Source organism: Anopheles funestus, chromosome 2RL, assembly GCF_943734845.2.
Source record: "Anopheles funestus chromosome 2RL, idAnoFuneDA-416_04, whole genome shotgun sequence".
Taxonomy (NCBI): domain Eukaryota; kingdom Metazoa; phylum Arthropoda; class Insecta; order Diptera; family Culicidae; genus Anopheles; species Anopheles funestus.
The window spans coordinates 49,654,562-49,668,397 of NC_064598.1; the positions used below are offsets into that span (position 1 = coordinate 49,654,562).

The window sequence follows — 13,836 nt, forward strand, 5'->3', positions numbered from 1 at the left end:
GCATTTCTCTTAATACAAATCGATTGCGTGGTCAGTGTTCCTCGAAGCATTCTTCTAATGCTTGTCTTTGCCAGCCAGAGATGCTGATCACAACATTTCATTTGCCATCGATCCTTTCATTCAAATGCTTATTGCATTGGATTGCATTGCACCAGCTAAGCCCGTGAGCCAAACTGTTTCTGTAGGATGCGACCGTAGAGACACTTCCTGGAAAACTAATATTAAGTGCAAAACATATCACAACACAGCTGAACGTAACACACGGAACATTCTCTAGCGTTCTCTTCTTACCAGCGCAATCGATGCCGTGTAAAAGATGCTCAGGCACTTTAAATTAAAGGCGCACGTAGCAATTGAAACGCAATGAAACATTTAACAGTGCACTGTACATGAACATACTTCGCGACATCTGTAATGATCCTATTCGGTATCAAGCAAGAGCCAAGAATATGTACGATTGATAATGTTCTGGTATGGCTTTGCATATTAGATGTCACGAAAGCCTACAAAAAAGGTATGTTTATTTTAACAACAAATCCATAGATAATTCAACAAATATCATTGTAAAATCGTTAAACTAAAGCTACGTAAAAACGGTCCATGGGCGAGGATCGCCATTCTATGTTGAAAAATAAAAACACTCGTACAAAAAACACCAACCTAAAAATCATTATTGCTCAGATCAGTCCACAACATTTTGATGCATCGCGCACGAACCATCACCAACAATAGAACCATAACAGAACAGCTGATAGTATTTCGTTCGAGGCACTGCACGTAGAACAAAACCTGGTCCGTATCAATCCTTTTGGCGCCAAATTGTTGGTACCATCGGTTCGCGGACGCCTGAAACACCACCTCCAAATGTAAGTCTGGGATCGATTCCCGATATTTCCTACCATTACTATCTTTGCAGAAAACACACATGGGCGAGCTGGCAATATCACTCCAGTATATGACTATCATACTTACCCTTGCGCACATGACGCGAGGATACCCTAACCTTGAAATAATAGTACGGTCTAAATCCTACACCACTAGTCAAAACGAAACAAACCGACAAGCCACAGGCAGAACGAACGAACGAACGCGATGCAAGACACACCAGCGCAGAACAGAACTCGCGAATCGAACAAATACTAGAATAAGCAAGAGCAAGCAAGAGAAAAAAAAGACGATCGACCGTCACATATAGAAAAAAAGTGTTGTGGCAACGGCTGTGACAAGCTTTTTTGCTTTAATTTTGAAATTGAGCTTTTTGCTAGACATCCGCACGATGACAGCAAAAATCCTGCAGTCCTCCTGCTGTTTGTACGAGACTGACTGATTGTCGGAACAAATAGCGGAAAACGTTTCGGTATACGAAATATAGGTCGAAATTTATGCCGAAACTCATTGAAAACGTCCGATTGGGTATGTTGACGCGTAGACGTCAAGAGGGCCATTTGACGAAAGCTAGTTTCGTCAAGTGAGTAGTGAGAAAATAGTGAGTAGTGAGATGGTCTCTCACGATAGGAACACTCATGAAAAAACTTATAAATAGGGCTAGAAAAATGGAATAAATCCTCTTACATTTTGGAACCTCGAAAAACTACAACCTGTTTGGTAAATATCGCAACAAAAAATCGATCCGAAATTTCGCGAAGCTGTTCAGAAGCGATTTACGATACAAAAAATGGTACCGTAAAGAACTCGTTATACTAGAGTGAACTATGGAATGGAAAAAAGTGGCCATATGCTCACTCTCTTCGTAACCGGAATCAAAGTGTTTCTGACTACGGTCGTGTCACGTCTACGAGCGTTCCCGGCAACCTGTCGCTAACAGAACTCATCCTCGTGTTCTCTAGCGCGTGTTTGCCTTTATAAATATTTATGATAAATGAAATGTGTAGCAGCAAATGTTCCGTTTCGACCGTACCTGTACGGAAGAACATATCGTACGGTGGCAAATTACTTCCGCATTCGCAGCGGAACTGTTGCGCAGGTGAAATGGATAAGAATCGTTCCGGAGTGCCTGGATATTTGAACATATGTTGACGGGATATATTTTTTCGCTCTTTTCTCTATTCAAGTACAGTTTGAGTCCATTGAAATTGTTTCCTGTTTGGGGCTGGAGCAGTTTGGGCATGAACAACAGGTACAGGGGATTCACCGCATCTATCGACTAACATTGGGCTTATTTGAGTCAATCGATTCTCTTCCTATTACAGTCATGAACAACTGGCAGAACATGGACAGTACCGTTCAACCGATCACCATCTATTGTGTGCATACAATTTTTCAATCAAACCACTCCGGAGCAGCATTGGACGGCAAGTGTCACAAGCGAATACTATGGAAAAGCAATTTCGTATTATATGTCATCAATTCATATCATAGCAAAGGACCGAATTATTCTGCAGTCTCCTTCATTCCATCGTATAATGTCTTGAGCTCTACTTTTTACCGATCAAGTGTAACCTTTTCGCAGTAAGTATGCAGATACTCTTCTCCTATGTATTGCCATAGATTCTTTTGAAGTAATAAACTACAAAAAACTGCTCCAGAAAACTGTCTATAGTTTTCATGAATGCTCAGTAACATCGTTCCAGTATGCAATATTTATCAGTTGTCACTTCATGCGATGCACATCCGAAGAAAATAATATGTTTTTGCAAGATTCTTTTATAGCTTCAAGATGGAAATTTTAAGATCTGGTACTAATAAACGAAGGACTGAATCAGCAATTGTTATAGACATGTACACTTGAAACTAACACACACAAAATAATCACCATACATCTTAGTCAAAGAGAAATTATCACCTTATGATGTGAGTTTCGTTTCAACGCGAATTGAAAACTGATAGATTAAAATTTGATGAAATAAAAGGATAAATAAGAGGCTGCGAGAATATTAGCTTTTTCTACTCGCTTATTAAGACTAGAAATAGTACTCGGTTAGATTAGTGGCTACTTGACAAATCAATTCCAAGAATACGTTAACCCTAAAAATTGTATAATTCGCCGACAATTCTCCGACAATTTAACTAATGTGGTAGTGTTAGAGTTGAGCAATTTAAAATGTCAAATTTTCTATTTCGTGTTGCCGTTGCACAAATATCGATTGTCCTAGTTCGGATAGCTTATCAGTAAAGCGCACTCCAATGCCCAGCTCCAATGCACACAATGCATTCAAATTCATTCAGCCGGCAGTTTCCATCACGTCACTACATTCATGTTAGTCATTTGGATGCATGGCCGAAAAAAATATGGCGAGAAAGAGTAAATTTCAAAAGGACTTTTTTACTCTCTGTGTTGAATAATGGGTCAAGAGTTTGACAGGCAGTAAAGTCTCTACTGAAACCAGGAAACAGACGTTCGGGCTTGGACATGCCAGGAACGGCCCAGAAACGATTCAAAACTATTAAGCAAACGAACAAAAAATCGGTCTCTGTTACGGATTAAATAAACTTTCAATACCGTGAAGTCCATGGTGGGTGGTGAAATTTCGATTATTTTGAATTCCTATTCCACAAATTCTTTCAATAAGCTCATGGCTGGCATTCAAACATGGTGAAGTTGTCCTAGTGTTGTGTCAGGAAGTGTCAAATGATGCATAGTTGACCAAGAACTAACACTACGGAAGCCAAAACCTTGATGGGTTATTCTATGAACAGTCAATGCTATGGAGAAAATAACAAAAAAATAAACAAAAATGTTCAATATGGAAAAAGGAATAGAAATTGACTAGCGATAGTATGCTTCCGTACTCCAGCTATTGCCGTTGTCCGAATATTTTCATTCTATCAGACTATCCAACAACAACTAGTACAACATGGTCAAATAAGGGGTGTCGAGGGAGGTACTCAACGTGGTTCAGACAAACAGAAATAATAGAACGAACAAGAATGAATTGTCGACTGAGTTTGACAGTTGCCTTGATTTGAGGTTATGATGCTCGCTTTCGTGTTTATTGCTTCCTTCGCCTCGTTGGCACAACATTTAGCGAACAGATTGGAAAAGTTCTAATGAAAAGCGCGACAGGCTTCAACCTGGAAAAACGCAAAGCTTGACCGGTTGTTAAGCTAAATAAAGATTAATTTTACAACCGTGAAACAAATGACAATTACTCTGCGATCGTTTTGTTTGGAGCTAGGCAAGGTATTTTATAGCCAACTTTTGCAAATGGGAAAAGCTAGGTGACCATTTTATCATAAGATATAGCTTCCGAGGCGCATAAAAAGAGAATTATGATGACTGTCAATTGAAAGGTAAATTACTCACACTGCTCAGAACATCGCAAAATAACTGTTTGGTACTCAAGACAATTTAGATTAGTATCTGTGAAATGATTATGAGGACTGTTGCTTCACTGATGTTCAACGATAAAACGAAAATATGATAATATCCTCACCGTTAAGTTTTACTCATCAAATAGGACTTCCTGATATGAAATCTCTTTCTATAGCCTTTTCATGGTGATTATTGTTGGTTGTTGGTTTAAAGATTAGCACAATCTATTCATTCAAAGGTCCAATTTCACAAACTCAACTAAACCACAACAACTTTACAGTTTATGGCCAAAATACATTTGAAAAGGCACTCGCTCTTAAACATTTGCACGGCATGGGAAAGGTTGCAAGATGCTGAAGAAAAACAACTCAACACCAACATTCTCAAAATACTGACTACATCCTCTGCCAGGCTGTGTGGTCTAATAGAAGACAGTCAAGTAAAGGCAATGAAAAACTTTCAAATTGAACTTTGAACTCCGCACAAGCATTGCCACCTACAATGTGGCGTCCGTGCGGCGGAGTATACTAACATTATGACTGGCTTGAGGACGAAACTCGAGGACAACTGTGCCTTTTGTACAAACGACATAGATACAGAGACGAAACCAGATGAGCATCAACGGACAAAACTTTCTTGACGCCGAGTGTTTTATTGATGGTCTGATTTCAGACTACAATTGGTCATGACTACTGCACGAGGATATAAACACTTCACTCTCATTTCCTGATAACTTTGACACGATGGCGACGAAATTATGGACTTTGAAACGATTATTGCGTGTATGTTGCTCTGGAGCAGTAAACTTCACTATCATCTCTGCTGAAATATGACGTGCAACTGTAAATGGAATACTCTGGCTGCTCTGGTGAAAGTTGGTGTCACAAGACTGGAGTGTCCGGGTTAGGATTGAACCATACAAGGCGACAGCTTTTAAATTACTGACCTAAACCCAAGAGATGGGCAACACACACTTCGCTGCAACACACATCAGAAAGCTTCCGGGAAAAGTTTCGAATCAAATTGCTTTATAATCACTACCTTTCCTGACATCGGCGTCACCAGCAGGCATGTTGTGTGGTTTCTGAACCATCGACATAAAAAGAAGAAGAGACTTTTTGAGGAAAGAGGTTTCGGGTGCCTTAGATTCTACAGGAATCGAAAGAGAAGCGGTAAAGACAGGAGAGATGTGATTGAAGTTGTGGCTTGCAAATTATTATATCATTTGCCACCCACTGTTGTTTCTGCGTTGGTTCTTCCCGGGGGAGGAACTCTTTCGTTTGAAGTGGTAGATGATGATGATGTTCCGTCGCCGAGGCGTAAGAAGTGCTTTGATTTTAACGAAAGAATGTCGTTAGCCCCAGTTGCCCTTGCAGACTGTCGAACGAGACCGAGAATCGAGCAACGATCTGCAAACGATGGCAGGAAGCAGAACTAATTAGACTTTTAATATTTTCGACAACTCTGGCGAATAATTTGCATTTGATGGAAAACTCGCAAAGCAAATATCCGCCACCTACCGATGTCGATTGGGAAGAATGTTCGCTGTATTTTAACGTCGAATTGTTTACCAGAACACCGATGAAAGGTATTGTTATGCAGGATGCGAACCAACTCTTTCGACTTTACTACGGTAAAATGGTTGGAACTGCGTTGTGAGGTTCAAGCCCTCCCAATTTCCGAAATGACAGCAAAATTGATAAACTTTGTCGATGGTTTTGAATTAAAAACTTTTACTTCGGTTCCTTCTCAGTTGAGGGTTACTAGTAAAGCCAATATCAATCTTTATGCTCGCATCTACACGTTTTATAGTCCAACGCAAACAGATGCTGCTCTACAAAGAAAATAACGAAAGGTTTTTCTCTTTTCGTGAAAAACCATTACTACTGTGGGATAGCTCAACATGTACATGCTGATGATGATGATGATGTGCCAATATCGAAATGATACCCTGTCTCTGTAAGGTTTTTTTTCACTCAAAAAGGATCACAAAACCCCACTACAACAACACGCAATGGATTGACCTCATTATACCTCACTGAGTTGTGGAACCTTTGCCATCCATCCATGTGTGTGAGGCAAAATAAATGAGGAAAACATGCAAATCATGAGCTCACATGTGGATTAGGGATCCTGGACCAGAATGTACTCGGCAGATAAAATATATTGACCAGGATGCGATCAAATATTGGAGGAAATAGAGAGTATACTGAGAGAGAGGTAAAGAAAACATAAACAGCTTCATCACTTCGAACCCAAAACAGCAACTGGGAGTTCTGCGAAAATTCTACTTTGAAGATTAATTTATGCAAAGTCACCTTGCTAAAACAGATCAAACATTGCTGCTTTTTATTACAACAGAACCGAGTAAATCGTTTGATCTTACGCATTTAAAACTATGTGTAAGCGAACCTCGCCTTTTGCTTCTGAATCCATCAAATTCACTTACCTGAAAATAAAAATAAAAATCTGTCATTAGTCAATGGAATGTGTATTTAATGCGATACGGTAAGGTTATTTTTTTTTCTAATTGACAAATAGAATAATATTATGCTTAAATATTCAAAACTATCTTCGGCTAGTTAACCATATAAAACGATTCAAAATACAAGTGCTTCATCACGAAAATAATGATTGTCTGTGGTCTTCTGAATACTAAGAACTGCTCAATGCTTTCCATTATTTCAGGCACATTATTATCTCAGTCTACCCAGGCACACCGTACTGAATTCCAAATGAGCTTCCGTTGGAGTTAAAACTCCGAATCAGCATCGATTAGATTGAATTCCGGTAGTGACCAACTAGGCGAAATGTATCGTTTGCATTAAAACATGCTGACATCTGCAGCTACTAAATGCAGTGAAATATGCAGTCAGGAATAGATAAATGATTGAGCTTTGCGCTACTGAGACTGTATGTTTGCAGATGCGAATGATAAAATTTAGAAAAAAAGCGTTTGCCGGTCATTTCAATACGCGACGATGTGAAGCAACGGGTCGATTTATCCGACAGCTGCACATCGTTAGGGACTCAATTAGGTGGCCGGTAGGACCATTTATCACCTTGCGTTGGAAAGTTATGTCATGTACGGTCCAAACTGTTTGAAGTATCCAGTCGACAGTGTCATGAGAATAGATCGCAACATTCCCTACGGGTGATCGAGAGGATTGAAGTTCATTGACAAACGCGCGTTGAAGTGTCCATCTTTCACACGAAGGAACACGGCTTTAGCAGTCAGGGCATAGTCGTAGCATATTTCGATCAATGACAAATGGTAACTGTCATTGGTTCATGGCGAGGTGACGTACTTTCGGATTCGAACCGGTTCTGCTGGATGATACTTTGTGGCCTTGAGTAAAAGAAACTCAACGATCAGCCTTGGACGGTGAATATTCAACGTTGCAAATACCCAAACGAATACTTCATACATAAGGGTCGAATCGTCCAAAGGCTTGGTGTCCAAATCGGCTGTAGTCTTGAGCTAGGACCACGATGCACGTTCGCAAGAATGCTGAGTTGCTGCGTTCCTCTATTCGGAGCAATTATAAAAACAATCTCTCGACTGGTAGTTTCTTTCAGTCCCGTGCGGTCGGTGGTTGTGTCGATAATTAAGCTACATATCGATTGCGATGTCTCTGCATTGTCTAATTTTACGGAATGTATCGCATTGAGAATTGTATTCCTTGCTTCCACTAATGGATGGTTGGAATGGAGCCCACCTACATTTGCCGTTGGATAACTTCCAATTACAATTGAATAGTTTGGTCGCACCTATGAGACCAATAGTTAGGTAGAAGCTAATTGTTATCTGTACGCTTCAGTCTGTTACCCGCGTACAAATTCCATGCGCTAATAACATAAAAAGAGAATAAACAGATTGCATCTTAGAGAAAATTCAGGGGATTGGGTTACGTTGAATATATTTATGTTAGGATAACCAAATAACATAACCAAAAAGTCTTCCTGCTAACTGAACAAACAATAAAATGATGGTGTGATTGAAGAACCAACAACATCATCGAATCATGATTCTTCATATTTCTAAATCACTGATTACACAACGCAAAGTACCACATTCATCAATCAGGAGCAGATAATGAAGGTAAAGATATCCGATAAAACCTTTTTTATTCGACCAAAGCTCCAGCTTCCACCTCCTGACACGAACAGAAACAGATCAAACCACAAATTCTTCAGCGTCATTAGCTTTGCTGAGGCCCCACACGAGTCTGTAATCCATGGGCAAAAAAAGGAAAGAAAAAGTTGTGTTGAAAGAAATTGATGCTCTAAATGGCCTTTTGTAGCTACGATTCCAATCAATCGACTCTGAATCAATGCAATGTCGCGAAGCTTTCCATTGGCGGCAAAAAACAAGTTCCCAAGAGACAAAGCTCTCTTTCAAATAAACTCTCGAACAACTAACAGAAGCGTGCAAACACTTAAAAACAACAAGATTGCTCGAATTTCCTCACTTTCCTTCTCACTGACATACGGAATCCGTTTAATGTACGCTATGTGAAAGGAAGATAATGATGCTTATTATCTTTCCTCAAACATCAAAATAACGAAAGACAGAGGAACTGTTTGTTTTCATCAAAAGAATGCACAAGACGATCAGAGTCCAACATAGAGCAGCAGCTTTGGAATTATTTGTTTACAAACATGACTTTCAGAAATGCCACGCCGGTGTTTCAGGGACGTTCTCGCTTGGCACATAATCTTCGTTCAGAGTAACTTCAGCACAGGAACCATTGATATAACATTTTTCTGATTGTACTTTGGCATCGGGAACTTCGTTTATTTCGTTGAAGCCTTCAATGCATAGGCCTCGGCAAACTATGGCAAATGCAATGAAACGGAAAATGAAACATAAAATCCACTGCCACCAGACGTGTTACAGCATGGACCAAGCTGGATTAACTTCACATTGCGCTCAGTTCTTCCGCTGGGAGGTTGTGTTCAATAATTGTCTGAACCGGACAGGGTCATTCAAGTCCACTCTTTTGCAGGTCTAACGTTCCACTAACTAACGGAGATGTGTGGTTACTGCAGTGTGCTACACATTTCTCCGTCACGGCTGGCTCTTACGGAAGGTGCAAGAGACGAAGAAGCAATTCCACCGTTTTGGATATGACCTACCGTTGGAACTGGTTCGGGAATTGAAGTTCCAAGCCTAACGTTTCACAAAAGCAACAGCCAGAACCCCTTTTGAGACTAATCGAGCGATCTGTGGAGCTCGAGTCTAGCAATAGCATCACAAACGGCCGGCATTTGATGGTTGGCGATGATAAATGGATTTCCAACCGCTAGCTACCACCATACCAATGCAATCTATGCTTCCAACTCTTTGTGCCGGTAGTCGTAGTGGGCAGAAGGAAAGTCTGATTCTGGCTACGAGATGAGATGGCAGCTTTTATTCGATCTCATTTAAATTGCCCTTCGGTAGATACTGGCTGTTTGCCGACTAATAGGCCTACAATAACAACATGTCGGAGGCCAACTCGTCAGAAGCCTTTTCTTTAGGCATTGTCTGTGGATGGTAGTGACCTCCTGGATGGTACATTTTGATCATGGATGATGTTGGAATTCAGCACCGGACACAGAAGATAGTGGAAACAGTGGTTCGATATTAGTTTTACGATGCATCTAATTGCTGGATTGATGGCCCACCGATCCAAGTATCAATCCGACTGTGCTACAGTGACGACAAATGGATGTTCGTTGAGGTTTGAAGGCGTAAGCAGTTAAAGCTCTTAAGCTGAATAATAAATTTCATAAAAATGCAACTCGACTGCACAAGAGACCGTTACAAGGTGCCATTTGAGAACAGTCGTGGCTTAGCGTTTAAAACCAAGCAAAACCGGCTAAAAAATTGAACAATTTAGTCTGTAGCTGAATTTTTACCTAAGTAGAAAAAAACACACCGTTTATGTGATGTTTTAAAAATTGAGAAATGTTCAGAACATCAGATAGATAGGAATCAAAACAAGTTCCTCCTAAATGATGTTATCTAAGGAAAAATAATCGATATTGTTCACTTCCTCTATTGCCCTACATTTGAGCTACAGTGTGGTATTTTGGGAAAAAATCTACATAGCCTGAAGCATCTACGATAAAACCACCAAGTGGAAAAATGTAAACCAAAGAGCGTAGAAGATTTTTCCCTTCGAGCAACACTTTGTAGAACATGGGTATCGATTCGCTCCATTCGTATCACAACTTTTTCGAAATAATTTTCTTCACAAGTCTCTCCTTCCTTTGTTTCGTTTGAGATTTGTGAAAACTTTTGTCATCGATGGAATTTTTAAATCTTCTCTAGGTTCCTCCACTGATTTCAAGCTGGTTGAAGTAGAACTGAGCAGTTGGATAAGCAAGGAGAAAGAAAAATGGTTACTTAACTGAGTTAAAACGCAATGATAAAGCTACCTCGCGGCATTGTAGCAATCTTCTTAGCTTGGTGTTGATAAGGGATTGTTGGATAAGTTGCTGCTGTGGATGGACGGAACGCGACAGCTTAGCGCCAACTTGTGGAGAGCGACGATGCTTTACTTCGCCCGGTAGTTCGGTGTTTGTAGAAGGCCGAAAAGTTTTCGTCGAGATTTCGGAAAAGGGGACTACACTTTTCGTCCACCATCGACCGAAGAATGCAAGCAAGCAGCAAAAAGATCTAGTTTTACGCAAAGTGCGGGCAAAGGTTGTTGGCATCGAGGCAAATACAAACAGAGACTTTAATGTTTGACTGGGATATGGGTCGTTGGGTTATTCCCAACGATGTGGACGATGTACAGAAATAACCTTTGCTAGCAGGAACTCTTGGGTTGTGCTCACGCTACAAACTCCTGGTAAATGAACAATTTGGACAATGCACACAAACTTAGCAGAGTCAGGGGATAGAATGTTGAGCAGCGATAACGGCACAAGAAAGCAGGTCAAAAGATGTTTTAATAATGTACCTTCGCTCTAGTGGTATGCCAGGTTACACGAAGAACTGCCTTCCTGGATAGAGCATTTCCCAAATATTCTCTCCGTTTCGTTCAGGTTCAAACGCCCAACCTGCTTCCGGAGTTCTGTAAACCTTTCAAAGGTTTCGAAGGATTCGCACGTCCTGATGGACGAGCATAGTAAGCCAGGATACCATCTCCTGAACCATAGCGTACGGAATGCGGGATCCTCCTGTTCCGGATAGATAGCTAATACTGCGATACAGGTACGTGGTGTTTATTTCGTTAAAGCTACACTTGAAGGGTTTTGTCCGGCTGGTTGAGGGTAGTTCGTGCACTGCATCCAATCAACATTCCTGTTGCTGCTTGAAGTTGCCAGTTTTCATCCAATTGCTTTATCGTTCACCCACACTGCATCGTGTGGTTGTGCATTGCAATTCACTTCAGTCTTTTCACTGGTCTTTTTGGGCAATTGACTAGTTCAACTATCCCTTTTTACATGAAAACAATATCACTATTAAAAGGCATTCCGAAAGCATTTGACTAAATAATGGGGTAAATTTATGAAGTTTCGGATAGCGTTAGAAATAAGATTCAAATCAATTGCCGATTTCAGGTGAAGTTTGACAAGCAACATGCAGTTATTGCAGAGGAGTTTTTGAAGTTAGTTTAATTAATTTTGATAAACAATCAACAATTTTAAATAAACTTCATTTGTGAACAACATTAAGAAGCACGAAGTATTTATCAGGCAAAGTCAATATTTAAATTTGGTCAAGAATGATTGAAGTCTGAAATCTTTTCCGCAAACTGTTTAAGTCAATGCGTAAATAATGACTCGATAACGTATTTGTTACTCAAGACTTAAGCCATCAACTTGAAATCTTAAAACTTTTTTGTTCCATTGAAGTCTCATACTATGAAGCTCTCTAGAACCATTTTGAACACCTTCCCATTCCAAAGATGATAAATCGTTTGTTTGCAAAATAAGTAAAACAAATTACACAAATTTACTGAATGAGGAAGCAAGAAATGAAGAATCGGCGGTTCCATAATTGTAAATCATTTTCACTTCAACTTGCTCAGACTTGGTATCGTATCACAATGTACCGCAGAAATGTCGCCGTTAATGATAGCCTCCGGCAGTCGACTGGTTAGCGTATCCAAAATGTCTTTACCTGCCGAAAATGTGCGAAAGTGGTAACGTTGATTATTTACTTTGCATTTAACGAGACAAAAACGGTTGATTGCTTCGTCTAGCTGGAGCAAGCCGACAGAGACACCGGCCGCGTTATAGGATCCATCTTTGGAGCTCTTTCAAGATTCGTCCACAAGTTTCCTTTCGATCTTGAAGCACTAGCTGGTTTGCCGATGTTCGTCAGCTGATGAATGTGTTCCACTCTAACTACTTCTCACCTCTTCCATCACATCTTGCAGTGGCGGAAAGATCAGACCGGGAGCTAATGCGTTACGTGGAAGAGCCAAGATGTATGAACGTGTTTTATGACTTTTCCCTTCTTTTTCCATTGCTCCATTCAACTGCTTCAGCATGGATCGTTCTTCATCGTGTCATTTACTGACGAGCGCGTAGGAAGTCCGCCTAGCGGCATGTTGTTTGAGACTCAACCCGCGGAACGACACGAATCGTTTGCTACGACGGCTTGTCGGTTTTCTCGTGCCGCTGTCTCGTTAATGAAATTAATATTGCACGAAATGGCAACGTATGTAGCGGAAAGTGCATCAAATGGTCTGTGTAAAGCAGAACTGGCGCCTTCGCTTGCATCGCGTTTGCCCAGACTGCACGACTCCGTTTGATGTTAGGTAATATCGTTTGTCTGAATGCTTTGATCAAACGGAACGCTTTCTCTGCCATTCTTCCATTTCCGATACATGAAATGGTCAATGTTTATGGGAGGAAAACGTCTCCAAACACTGTGTCTGGCTTACTGACGGTATTAACGAGTCGTTTGAAAAGTAATTTCTTTCCGTTTACGCTTCAAATGCGGCCCACCACATCGATTGTATTGGACGCAGATAGACGAGAATAACGGAGCGTCACACGTTTTCCAGACAATGTTTTCCGCTTTACATCAATGGTCTGCTACGAGTGTAAGCATGCAAGAGCCAAACCAGACACATTCACAGAAATAAGAACTATCTCTACAAAATATGTCCGAAATAACAATTGAAATAAATTGTCAAAGTTTAGTTCAGCTTTGTTTCGCTTTCATGTTGGATGGTTGAATGGACGCTATTCTTTTCTCAATGGCATTCGTTTGAGGTGTTCGTTATTGCAATAATAACCACGTGATTCACACTGGATTCAACTGCGGCCAAGTAGCGATGGTGAAAACAGCAGCAGGAAATCAGAAATCGCATACACTTCCTTTGCCATAGACTTCAGCATCGGAAAACATAAAAGTACACCCTGTAAAACAATCTCAAAAATACTTCCGAACATTAGGAATTTTTTATCCTATGACCTTCATTTTATCAGAAGGCGTTCTCTTCTTTGTTCCTGTTGTCAGACAATTGAGCCTTTTTCTACAATTCAGTTACAGTTGCAGTGTACGGAACCACATTGGTTCCCGCTTGGCGTTTTATTCTGCGTTGCAAACTGAG

At 40.5% G+C, this 13,836-nt stretch overlaps 1 protein-coding gene across 5 annotated transcripts in view; it reads right to left on the bottom strand.

Moving 5' to 3' along the window:
• Positions 1-13,836, bottom strand: part of LOC125775052 (protein slit) — a 173,183-nt gene that overhangs the window by 78,724 nt on the left and 80,623 nt on the right. The gene's annotated exons all lie outside the window — the stretch shown is intronic.